The 12414-nt window shown below is 42.9% G+C and overlaps 1 protein-coding gene across 3 annotated transcripts in view; it reads left to right on the top strand.

Moving 5' to 3' along the window:
- Dab1 (DAB adaptor protein 1) overlaps positions 1–12414 on the top strand; it is a 268808-nt gene that overhangs the window by 71442 nt on the left and 184952 nt on the right. The gene's annotated exons all lie outside the window — the stretch shown is intronic.

Genomic DNA, 12414 nt, shown 5'->3' with positions numbered 1-12414 from the left:
GAGTATTTTCCCTGCCTGTTTCCAGGAAGGTTGTGTACCTACGTTAAGGTCTCTGATCTCCACAGGCTCTTTTCATGTAACCTGATATATGAGCCATCAAAATATTTGGGATTATGATTAATTCAACTTTTAAGATTTGAACCTTTTAAAATATAAAGATATAGTCCATTCCGTGACTTGATACCTTTCCAAGAGAAATAAACAGGGGAAAGAGACTGGGTATTAATCTGTTCATTATGTTATTTTTGCAAATGGACAGAAAAGTTTTCTCTTCCTTTGAAGGAAACTCATGAACTGAAGGGCTGGAAGTGTTATCTCCCACTCTTCCATGATGTCTGGAGAATGCCCCACCCAGACTACGTGCAGCATGACACTTGTGACACCTTTGTCTTACTCTTGGGACTCCAAGGAGATCCTAGACTCAGGCCTTCCTGACTTCAGGACACTTGTGTCTTTTTCTGTTTTCACCCTTTACCTCTTGAAGAAGCCCCTTGGCCAGCACCAGGGCCAAAAGGATCGTGGACACTAAAGTGTGGTTTTAGAGGCAAAAGAAACAGTGTGAAAACAAGACCTCAGCTTCAACTCACACTCCCCCAGCCCACGCCCCTGGCCCTGCCTTTTTTAGGAAAAGAAAGACTCTCAAGCCACAGACTGGCACAGCAGGGCACCCATTAGTTTAGTAAGGGAACAGCAAACAGGAAGAGAGACAGGAGGAAACACCCAGGTCCTGAGGTTTAGACGTAGGGAGCAGAGAGAGGTAAACCATAAGCCCATTGGCCACTGTCTTTACTTTTAGAACCATCTATGACATTTTAGACCCTTGCCAAGGAGGCTGGGAATTAAGAGAGCTAAAGAAAGGAGCTGCTCTTTTGGCTACCAAGTGTGATCGGATCTCATCCTCCAGGCTGTGGTGAAAGATCATGTTCTGTCCTCTGCTTTAACCTCTGGTTCCCCTTAACTAAGCATCCCTTTCTGCCCCTCTCCCTCCTTTCTTCTCCCTGCCTCTCTCCCATTCTCCCTGCAAGCCTCTCTAACAAGCTCTTAGTTACCTAAATTGCAGAACAAAGCCAGCTTCCTGCTAACCCCTTTGGACTCCAATTACAGGCATATTCAAATGCTTTCCATGCTGCAGAGCCATTGGCACTAAGTAGCACACAAGCACTTTTGCAGTGCTTAATGTAAACTTGTTGAAAAATGTACATTATTTTTCATTGACTTTAAATTGGATAAATGCTCATTGAAAAGAATAAAGTGAATTGGTATCAGAGAGAGCATTAAAAGAGAGGGGAGAGAGAGAGAGGAGCCAGTCAAGGCATGTGCTTTCTAAATGTAGACACTCTCATTTCGCTTTGTGGCAGTCATTTGGTCTGTGCTGTTCTAATGCACTCAGAGGCGTTGTACATATTAATGAAATTAGATTTGTTAAGCCAGCGTGCTGGGAGAGACAGGTTGTACTGAAAGAGCTTCAACTTTGAGATCAAACCATCTCAGGTTAGCCACTTACTGATGTGTGGTCTTGGGCAAGGGGCTTTGCCTTTTTTGTTTGTTTGTTTTGGTACCCGGAATTGTACTCAGCGGCACTGGACCACTGAATCACATCCCCAGCCCTATTTTGTATTTTATTTAGAGACAGGGTCTCACTGAGTTGCTTAACATCTCACTTCTGCTGAGGCTGGTTTTGAACTCATGATCTTCCTGCCTCAGCCTCCCGAGCCTCTGGGATGGGGCTTTGCCTTTTTTTTGAGCCTCAGTGTTCTCGTCTGTAAGATAAGAGGAATAATATCCAGGTCCTGTGATTATTGTGAAAATGGTAGGAAATGATATGTTTCTGCACCCTGCAAATTCTCCTGCACAGTAGTTGATCAGTCACTCTTTGTTCTACGTACAGCTTCTGATCTCATAGTCCATATTTAACAGAAATGTTCCCCTCCCCTTAGTAATCTTCACTCTGATACTTCATGGGATTTTTGTGGGAAGAACATTTTTAAGCCCCCTCTGCTTGCCCGTGGCTGAGCTCTCAGAGGGCAGAGACTGCCTGTTTTGTTGACTGCTTTAACACTCAGGGCCTGGCACATTGAAGGTGTTCAGGAGGTATTGGGGTTGGGGGGATGTGGATAAGAGAATGAATGAAGCTGGGGTTGTAGCTCAATGGTAGAGCACTTGCCTAGCATGAATGAGGCACTAGGTTGGATCCTCAGCACCACATAAACATAAATAAATAAAAGTATTGTGTCCATCTACTAAAATAAAAAATATGCGCGCACACGCGCACACACACACGCATATAGAAGAACAAATGAGAATGAAAGGCATTAGGCTAAATTAACCATTTACTAATTGAGGTCAGACTGCAAGGGAACCACATCTCCTGGGCAGTTTTGGCTTCCAGGCCTCACTGGGCCCTGCCACTCATTAGGCTGGGCTCCTGAGCGTTTCCTGGTGCTCAGTGCAGTTGTGCTTCCTCCTGCCTTTTACTTTAGGTGGGGAGGAATGTCGCAGTATGAAGAGAAACACAGATTCTAAGGCCTTTGGAGAGGAGTCCCTTTCACTGAAATTCCATTAACATTCTCAAATGGGTAGGCTTTAATTTCCCACGAAATAGCCTCCATTCCAAAGGTGAGAGGCTCCTATGAGCAATTGTTTCTGCCATCTTTCAGCTCGGTGTTGAAAGCTCTTTAAAACCAGTGTTGCCGCTTATACTTTAATGGAGGTGGGAGTTGAAGAATTAATACCATTTCTAGGAGCCTCCCAGGCATACCTCTGGTCTCCATGAGTGAGAGACTGCAATTGGTCTTCTGTAGTCGTGGGTTCTGTTTCCTTGGATTCAACCAACTGCTGGATGGAAAATATTTAGGAAAAAAAATTGTATCCATCCTGAACATGTACAGACACTTTCTCCCTTGTCATTATTCTGTAAATGACATAGACAACCAACCATTCACATAGCATTTAGTATTGGGTATTATAAGCAACCTAGAGGCGATTTAAAGTCTACGGGAAGATTGTGCAGGTTACATACATAAACCATCCCATTTATATAAGGGACTTGAACATCCGTGGGATGCTAGAGATAATCCCTCGAAACTACCTCAGGGCAACTGTGCTTTGTTACAGTAAATGACAATAATAGATAGCACTTCAGCCTTACTCACAATCGCTGATTCAGCCTAGATTTATCCTTTGCCTGTTATGTTAAATACTTTCTATACATTTTTATCTAGTCTTTAGGACAGTGCCAGGGTAGGCTTTTATTATGTTCCCTACCATGCATAGGAGGAAAACCAGGCTCAGGGAGCTGTGCTGACTCTCCTTAAGAGTAAGCTACCAAATAAGTGCCTCAGTCAGGAATCAAATTCATGTGATGCCAAACTCAGTTCTTTCCCCTCCATGTTTCAGATCCAAGCCAGTTAACCTGCTAGTCTAGCTGATATCCATACTGAGGATTTTTCTAGACCAGTGTTTTTGATTCTGTGTTTCATGGGAACTTGGTTCTGCCTAGGGGTAGAGGTCAGGGAAAAACTGAATAAACAGTGCCCCTTGGCTTCACACCCATTTTAAAACTATAGCTAGTTTCCCTTTTTTAGATTTTGGAGTTTCCAACTTACCCAAGATGCAGAATAAAATCAGCCTCTGAGCTCTATTTGTTGTGTGGGGTTGGGGGAGGGGGACTGGCCTTATTTCTCTGCTATAGGAAGCAATGGAGGCATGTCTAGCAAAGTACACTTCTGTGTCTTGGCTAGTCATCCAGAGCAGGGCAGGGTGCACAGTGTCCTTCTCACGATGGACACACAGGTGTGGTCTTGGGTTGGAACAGGGATGTGCAACCCAGTGCAAAGCCACTGAAGCTATAACCCCTGACACCAATCTATAAGCCCTGCCATGGAAGAGGCACACACGAGGAGGTCATTCTCAGCTGGCAAAGGGGAACATACAGGGATCCCACTGGTCACTTTGTTCTCCATCGATTTAGCTTAAAGCCTGGCTTGTTTGTCTTCCAGCTGGTTGCCACTGCCACATGTGCTATTTTGAAAGCATCAGCATGGTGGCAGTTAGTCTTGGTGACTGGTTCCCATCTCCCTGAGGCCCCCCTATTCTCTGGCCACTGGGTTACTGCTGTGCTCACCCAAGTTCCACACTTTGTCTACAGGGAGCTTGCTGTAGCAGGATGAGAGCAGTGCAAACCTTGATGGTGAGGCAGAGAAAGCAAAGGAGAAAATGACATGTGAGGGGGGCCTTCAGGTATGAATGAGGTCCTCTAGGGCAGAAAGAATGAGGGGCTCTTCCCGTTAGAACATCCAAACTGGAGATGTGAAGGATTGTGGGGTGACTGCTCTGGGTGGCTGCAGCTGGGGGTGGGGCATGCTGCTTCACTTGTGCTCTTTGTCCCTATTGTTCATCTACCTGAATCATTTCTGTGTGACCATCCCAGTCTGCTCCTCCACATTCCTCTGCCACACTGGGAACTCAACAAAGAGATTTCAGTTTAAACCCCTTTCCTTTAGGAGTTCCTACAGGACTTGGGAGCAGGCATTCATTGAAATCACTGCCTCTCCTCCTTCATTGTACCGGAAAAATCAAAGTGTGCAAGACCTGTGCCCATGTGTTACAAGAGCATAAAGAAAAGTAGAGGACATCACTGTGAAGCTGGTCCAAATTCAAACAAGGGAGCCTTGATTTGGACTTCATCCCGCAAGTAACAGGACCCCTCTGAACTTACTAAAGTAGGGAAATTACATGATCTGATTTGTGCAGAAAAAAAGATAATTGGTACCAACGTGATGACTTAATCACAGGGTTTCAATGAGGCTGAAATGAAATAATGGATGGATGCAAAAATGCTTTTCTAAACTGTAAAGTACTTTATCCAAAGGGAGGGTGTGTATCTATGCTACTAATTTTTTTTTTTTTGGAAGTCTATGGTACACAGTTAGTATTTCTGTGAGTAAATCCCATTCCACTCCCCATTTCTATTCCCAATGTAATCAGTAATTGAATGGTTAATTCTACTTTACATTTTCTCTTCTTCCAGAGTGAAGGCAGGTAAAGGGACCCTAGTTAGAGACCTGGCCCCTCTTTGCATTTCAATGGGTTCCCAAGTAGTACTGCCAAATTCCAATGTGCTATTAAAATGGGCAGCAGACCAACAAAAATCTGTCCTCATCAAAAATTCAGGAAAATAAAATAAAAAGATGTGAGGCCACATTTTCAAAGGAATTCAGCCTGATCCCCCTGTATTTTTCACGTATGCAAAAATGTATCTTTTCGCACCTGCAAGCACAGTCTCTATAAGCCAATGATAGCCTCCAAATTGCCAAGGCTTAAAAAAAGAATCTGCCTTTCAAATTCAGCCCAGAAACCTAGTAATGAAACAAGGACTGGATGGAGGACTGCCTAAAAAACTATTTATAGGAATATTGGGGGAGATAATTGCTATCTCGTGACTTGCTCTGAAATACCTCTGCTTGGCATAAATATGTGTGCCGCACATACGAGATGGAAGGGAATCCTTAAAGATAGTGGATTGCTTGAACTTCCAACAATGGGTGCTTGAATACCTTCCTTTTCCTTCACCCATTTTTACTATTCCTTCATCTGTGTAAAATGCTAAGGAAATTTAAAATTCATGCTCTCTTTCATTCATTCATCTTTCATTGGAACTTTTGTAGAATTGATTTATTTAGCCCCTGCTCTGGTTCCAGACCCTGTACTGGGCTCTGAGAATTTAATGAGGGAGACAGGACAGGTGTCTCTTTTCTTGGATTTTTCCGATTGAGTACAAAAGATAACCAACCTAGCCATCATTTAAATATTTAATTACAATTATAAGAGCTCTGGGAGAAAAGATCCTGTGGATCTTCTACATTCTACTGGAAGAGAAGCACTTTAAGGGCAGGGAGTTTGTTTCTTGTTCCTGCTAGATCTGTAGTTGCTAGAATAGGCCTGGCATGTATTTTTGCATGAATTTTGAAACATGGGGAGAACTGCCATGTTGTAGAGGGACCTCAACAGGGTAGGTGAAGTTCAAGGGCTGAGACTAGGCGTTAACTGATGAAGGGTGGGCACCAGGATGGGATGGGAGTGTCCCCCAGAAGCTCATTTGTGAGACAGTGCATCAGGGTGGGTGAAAGGACATGAAGAATGACTGAGAGAAGGAAGAACTTGTAAAAAAAGAGAAAGACAGCTGCCCTTCCTCAAGGTAAGAAGAGAAGGCTAGTCTTGAAAGGTGGAGTGTGCGTCTGGTGGGGGTCAGATCTTGGGGGACATTGAAGGTTATGACCAACATGTGCAGGCACTCGAAGGGTTCTGGGCTAGGACAGGCCTGCTGATGGAATCCAGAGAACTCTCTGTCTGGTGGCATCACATGCACTGGGTCCTAAAGGACTGATTCCTAGCAGGGATGTGGACATTGGTGAATGCCATCATTCAGTGAAAGCTGTAGACATGCATTCCAGGAGAGCAGGATAGGCACGAAGCAAATGACAGTTTTCGTCACCAATGAATAAATGGGTGCTTATCTATGGCTATTGTGTACCAGGCAGAAAGGGGGCATCTTTGCCCTACAGCAGAGGCATCTCATTGCATTTTTTTTCAATCATTTTGTAGAAGCAGTAGTGGCTTCTAGTTAACGACCCAGTTCTTGATACTGCTTGGCTGTGAATCCTTGAGACACTCACCTCACCTCTCTGAATTAAATTATGTAATGCTTCAAGCACAACAGCTATCTCATAATATATGCTGCCTCAACTCTCTCATCTGCATTTATTCACTCAACATTTATTGTAGGCCTCATACATCCCTGGCCCTAGGTTAAGTGACAAGGACTCTATAATGAATTAAGATACAAAGAAAATTTGCTTGCTTTGTCTGCCTACTTTTTGATTATCAAGTAAAAATACATATGAAAATGTTTTGTGAATTGAAAAATAATATATAAAAATTAGTTTTTAAAAATTCTATAATCTTGCCAGTTGGTTGATCAATTTCAAGCATTTTCTTACAGAATGCTTATGAAATCACTTGTGAGGCTGATCAAATACAATTATAAAAATTTTTGCTAGCTTTTACTTTAGTGCTTACCAAGAGCCAGGCAGTATCCAAGGGGTACATGTACTAACTCATTTAGTCCCTACCACACCCCATGGGAAATCTGAGGCCAGAAAGATGTAGCAACCTGCCCCAGATTGCACAGAGGGAAGCGGCAGGCTCAGATTAGAGCCCAGGTTGTCTTTGCCAGACCCAAAGGCTCATGACCACATACTACATGACACAGAGCTCCAAGCCTTAATTATTATTTCTTCATGAGATTAACTATTGTTTATTCCCCCTCTTTCTTCCCACCGGACAAACCTGCATGTTCCATAAGAGCAAGACCATATTGAGTTTTTCCATACCATAAACACATAAGACTGCTTGTTATGGTTTGGATGTGAGGTGTCTCCCAAAAGCTCATTTGTGAGACAGTGCAAGAAGGTTCAGAGAGAAATGATCAGATTGTGAGAGTCTAAACCCAATCAGTGATTTAATCCCCTGATAGAGATTAACTGAGTGGTAACTGAAGTGGTAGGGTGTGGCTGGAGGAGGTGAGAACTAGGGCATGACTTTGGGTACATATTTGTATCTGGAGAGTGGAGTCTTGCTCTTTACTACTTGATCACCATGATGTGAGCTGCTTCCCTCTGCCACACACTGTGCCATGATGTTCAACCTTACCTGAGCCCCGAGAAATGGAGCCGGCCTTCTAGGACCAAGACCACTGAAACCATGAAACCTCAAATAAACTTTTCCTCCTTACGCTTGTTCTGGTCAGATCCTTTAGTCACAGCAGCAAAAACACTGACAAAAACACTGGCTTAACCAGGTGACTTCAGACTGAAGTATAATAGAACAGTATCGATGAAAGGACCTAAGGTGATAAAGGAGAGACAGGGATGTGGTCACCAGTGATTTCAGATCCACCTGGAGGCGTATTCCAGAAGAAATGGAGGTCCCTGCCCAAATTCTTTCTGGTTATTTATTTGAGAATAAGGATTAGATTAAATGGAATAATAGTTTGGTTCACATGGTTCTCTTAACATTAACAGTGATGGCAGTTGAGAGACGGTTACCACCTGGTCCCATTGCAGTATGTGGCAGGTGTGCCCCTTGGACTCATTGGGCCACTTCAGTGTGCTGCCACTTGTTAGGATCGCTGGGTAGTAGGCTAGACGCTTTTCATGTGCATCTGTATCCCTTATTCCTTTAAAACATTCTGGTAAGTCTGGCTACTCTCTAGTTTTGATGGACAAGGAAACTTGGGCTCAGAGAGTTGAGAGTGATTGACACAAGGTCATAGAGCTGGTCAAGGAGGGGTCTGAGCCCTGGACTCCTGACTCCTACTCCCATCATCTGTTCTTTTAACATTGCTAAATGTTTGGTAGCAACAGTTTTATTCCCCACACATCTCTAGTTGCCCCTCCAATGATCCGTGACTTCACTGTAGTCACAGTTGTCCTGGTACCAGGAGACTTAGCAGAAATGACCCAAACTCAGCCTGCAGACCTGCTCCTTCCTCCTTCCTCACGGTTGTCATGACTACGCTTACATTTCTCCCACAGTGGATGCTCCTCCATGATGGTGGCTGCTGGGTCTTGGAGAAGCAAGCCAGCTGTCACTTCCCAACATGTCCTTTAAGTGAGAAGAGGAAGCACTGCTTCCTCCCAGGTGTTGGGTCCCCTTTCTGGGGCAGCTTCTGTGTCCTCATCAGAAGCAGTTTTGCTGCCCTGTTCCCTGTTGAAATCTTTGGATTTTTTCAGATGACCACGGATTGACCTTACTTTAAAAAAAATAAAAAACATTAGTGATGAGAATTTTTACTTTAACCAGAGAAGTTATTAACATCTGCAGGAACCCTGTTCTTCTAATTCCATTTCTGAGCACACTTCCCAAGAAGGTGACAAAAGACACCAAGCAGAGGCTTTAATGCATGGATGTGGAGTCACATACTGTGGTGGATTTAGGTCCAGGCACCAAACCCCACGAGTTATAACCTTGGGCAAGTCTTTCCCTTCTACACCCTGTTTTCCTCATCAGGAAAAGTTCTAGTCTTTCCTCTAAACAGTTGCCAGAGACCTTTGCTTTAAAAATAAATATTCTTAAGACCAATGTCCTGGGGTTCTCCCAGTGCTTATAACCGATTTCTAGCTGCTGATTTTGAGTAACAGACCCTCAGGAACCAAGCTCCTACTTATGCTCTTCTCATTGCACCCTCAACATACCCTAGTGTCCCACACTTCCCTCCATTCTCCTAGTCCACTCTGCTCTCTGACGTACTGTATCCTCTTCTTGTCCTGCTTTTTGAAAAACTTTATCTCCTCTTTCAAATTTCAGTTCATATGCTGCTTTCTCTGGAATCCTTTCTTCATTCCTCTACTAAGAGTTGATATTTAGTGTGTGTATGTGTGTAAGAGAGAGACAGAGACAGAAAGCATTGAGCCAGGATATGGATGGAGCTGGGCATTCCAGGTAAGAAGGAACAGGGCATGCACAGGGGAAGGAGCTTGGTACTGGAGGGATCGAGAGAAGGCTGACATTCCTGGTACAAATCTCCAGACTCAGATGGGGCCTAGAAGTCTGAATTTTATTCTAAATGTCCTAGGAAGGTTTTAAGAGGCTTTATCTCAGGCCATTGAGTTCTCTTGTGCCAATGTCTCGGCTTGGCACAAAATCACAAGCCACCACACACCTTATAGATTCAAACAGCAATCCTTTATTCCCAAACTCACACCGGCCTCTCCAAACACGTTCTGGGGAAAATCCGTTCTGCCGCCCCCTTCACCTACTCCAGGAGGCTTTTTTTCCAAATCCCCTTTGAATCTCAGGAGAACTCAACGGGAACAAGCAGCAGGAACACCCTAATCCCAGCAGCAATAATCTTCAACCTCCAACTTCCCTAAAACCCCTATTGTCTTAAACCGGGAACGCCTTAAACTTGTCTTAAACTTGTCTTAAACCGGGAATGCCCTAGACCCAAATTATCTTAAACCCGGGTACTTCCTAAAACCTGCAGGATACACCCTAATCCTGGATCCATCCTGGTCATTGAGCAGGGTCACCTTTCTCAAACACACATGCAAGGTCACAAGGCAAGTCCATTTAACATGGGGTATGCTGGCAAGGAAATATCAATGCGTCATTCCTACTTGGCAATGGCCCTCAGCACTCTTGCTTTAGGACTGTGTGTCTCTTTCCTGCTAGACTCTGAATTCTTTGAGGGCAGCAGCAACTTTCAACTGTGCATGCCCCCACTCTGTCACAGGCTTGGGATTTCCTCAGTACAAGAAGATCCAGGGAGGGGAGAAGACCTGTGTTAATGAGCTGGGTTTGCATTTAAACCCAAGCCTCTTAGAAATTGCTTACATCTTCTCTGATTTCTTCCAGCTCATATTTTAATGTACTTCTACCTTATTGGTATAGGTTTGGCAGACAGAGTTTATGGAAGAAGCAAATTTTCATTTATTATAGTTTATGTTTATTATATGTATATATCCTCATTATTTTATGTGCAAAGAGTGTTTCTTAGGCAATACTCTTTAGGGAGGTAATATGCAAAGAGATCTTCTATTTCATTTTTACTAACCCCACTGTAGTTTGCTAAATCATCACCATCAAACCATACTTTAATTTAATCTACTTTATTGCTTTCCAAAGCATTTCCTACGAGTAAGATTACATTCCTTGCATTTTAAAAATAACTGGCTCTAAAACATACAAGTGAAATAAACAAATGTCTGCCCTCTTCAGCCATTTTGTGTCTGTCTCTCACATGTGAGTAATGGAACCCACTGACCTGAGGGGAGGGGAAGGTATTCAAAGGGACTGTAAAAACCAGTATTCTGTTGAATAGTCTTTGGATTTGGAGTGAGATGAAATCTACTACTAGAATCTGACACTACTACTAATTAACTGTGAAAAAAACTACTTAATATTTTAAGGCTTCAGTTGCCCTATCTGAAGATGAGGGTAATTGTCGCTTAGTTCATATTGTGGTTTTAATATCATTTTTAAGAAGAAAATATATAAAGTGCTTGGTAAAGTTCTAGCACATTTCAGGTGCCCAGGAAGTAGCTGTTACTACTATCATGTAGGATGCTGCTCTTTGCCCTAAAACTTCAAGCCAGTTATTGAAACTTTTGGGCCCCTATATCCTCTCTAAAAATGGAGACAATGATGGCAATCTACCTAATAGATTTGTTTGTTGTATGGATCAAATGAACCAGCACCCATAGGTGCTTAGGTAGTACCCGGCATATGGTAAGTCCACAGCAAATGTTAACTTGTATTAATAATATCAGCTATTATGTGTGGTTGCCCTTTGTTTTCAAACATCAAATAAAAGGGAATTTTCAGATTATATAAAGGCCAAGTTTTGAATTGGCCAAGCAAAAAGGGCTATATCAGATATTATTGATTCTTTATTTAATGGGAGCCTCTGTAAGTCAGAAATATTTTCAGTTTCTGAATTATCTGAATATTTTCCTTTGTTGTGGTAACTGCAATATTCAGGAGTCCTTCCTCATTAGTCTGGTTGACCTCAATGAAAGATGTCCAGTGACTCAAGTGATGAAAATTACCTTAATGAAACAGAATTCTGTAGAACATGTCGGGGTCAGATCAAGAGGTATAAAAGCCCTTTCTTTAGCAAAAGCTCCTCATCATTCTGCTGTCTAGGATGAAGGATCCAGGGAATTTTGCTCACTCTCCTGACTTTCTAAGCACCTACCTACTCCCCACTGCCCCTCACTGGGTATCTTCCCCTAGTATGTCATCAACCAGTGGAGTTGGGGGAGAAATTTACTGGGAAAATAAGCTCACAAACTCACAAGCTCCTCTCCATCTCCAGGGTTGTAACATAGTCAAGATGAAGACAGGTATGCTTAGCTGATGTAGAAAAAACCAACTTCTCCATCAATGAAGAGTATATACTAGTATCTCAGGAATGCTTTAAAAAGGGTGGGGGGGGGGCATTTTATGAGCTGGGTTCAATTCTCAGCACCACAAAAACCCAAACAAAAAACAGCTGTATGGAGATACAGCTGATGTGTAATATAATGAATTGGACATAGAGTATACAGTTTGATACATTTTGATTTATGTGTGTATCTGTGGAGCATTGTCACAACCACAGTAAAAAACATCCATCTCCTCCACAAGATTCTGTCCATGTCCTCTCTTCTACAGTGATTGATCTGCTTTCTGTTAGTGTATAAACTGGTTTTCACTTTCCATAACTTTGTATCTAGGAATTCATACACCATGTACTGATATTTTTGTCTGGCTTATTTATTTATTATTTATTTTTGGAACCAGGGATTGAACTCAGGGGCACTCAACCACTGAGCCACATCCCCAGCCCTATTTTGTATTTTATTTAGAGAC

The sequence above is a fragment of the Urocitellus parryii genome, chromosome 11 (assembly GCF_045843805.1).
Source record: "Urocitellus parryii isolate mUroPar1 chromosome 11, mUroPar1.hap1, whole genome shotgun sequence".
In the NCBI taxonomy this organism is placed as follows: Eukaryota; Metazoa; Chordata; class Mammalia; order Rodentia; family Sciuridae; genus Urocitellus; species Urocitellus parryii.
The sequence above is the reverse complement of the archived record's forward strand: the minus strand, read 5'-3'. Positions and strand labels throughout refer to the sequence as shown.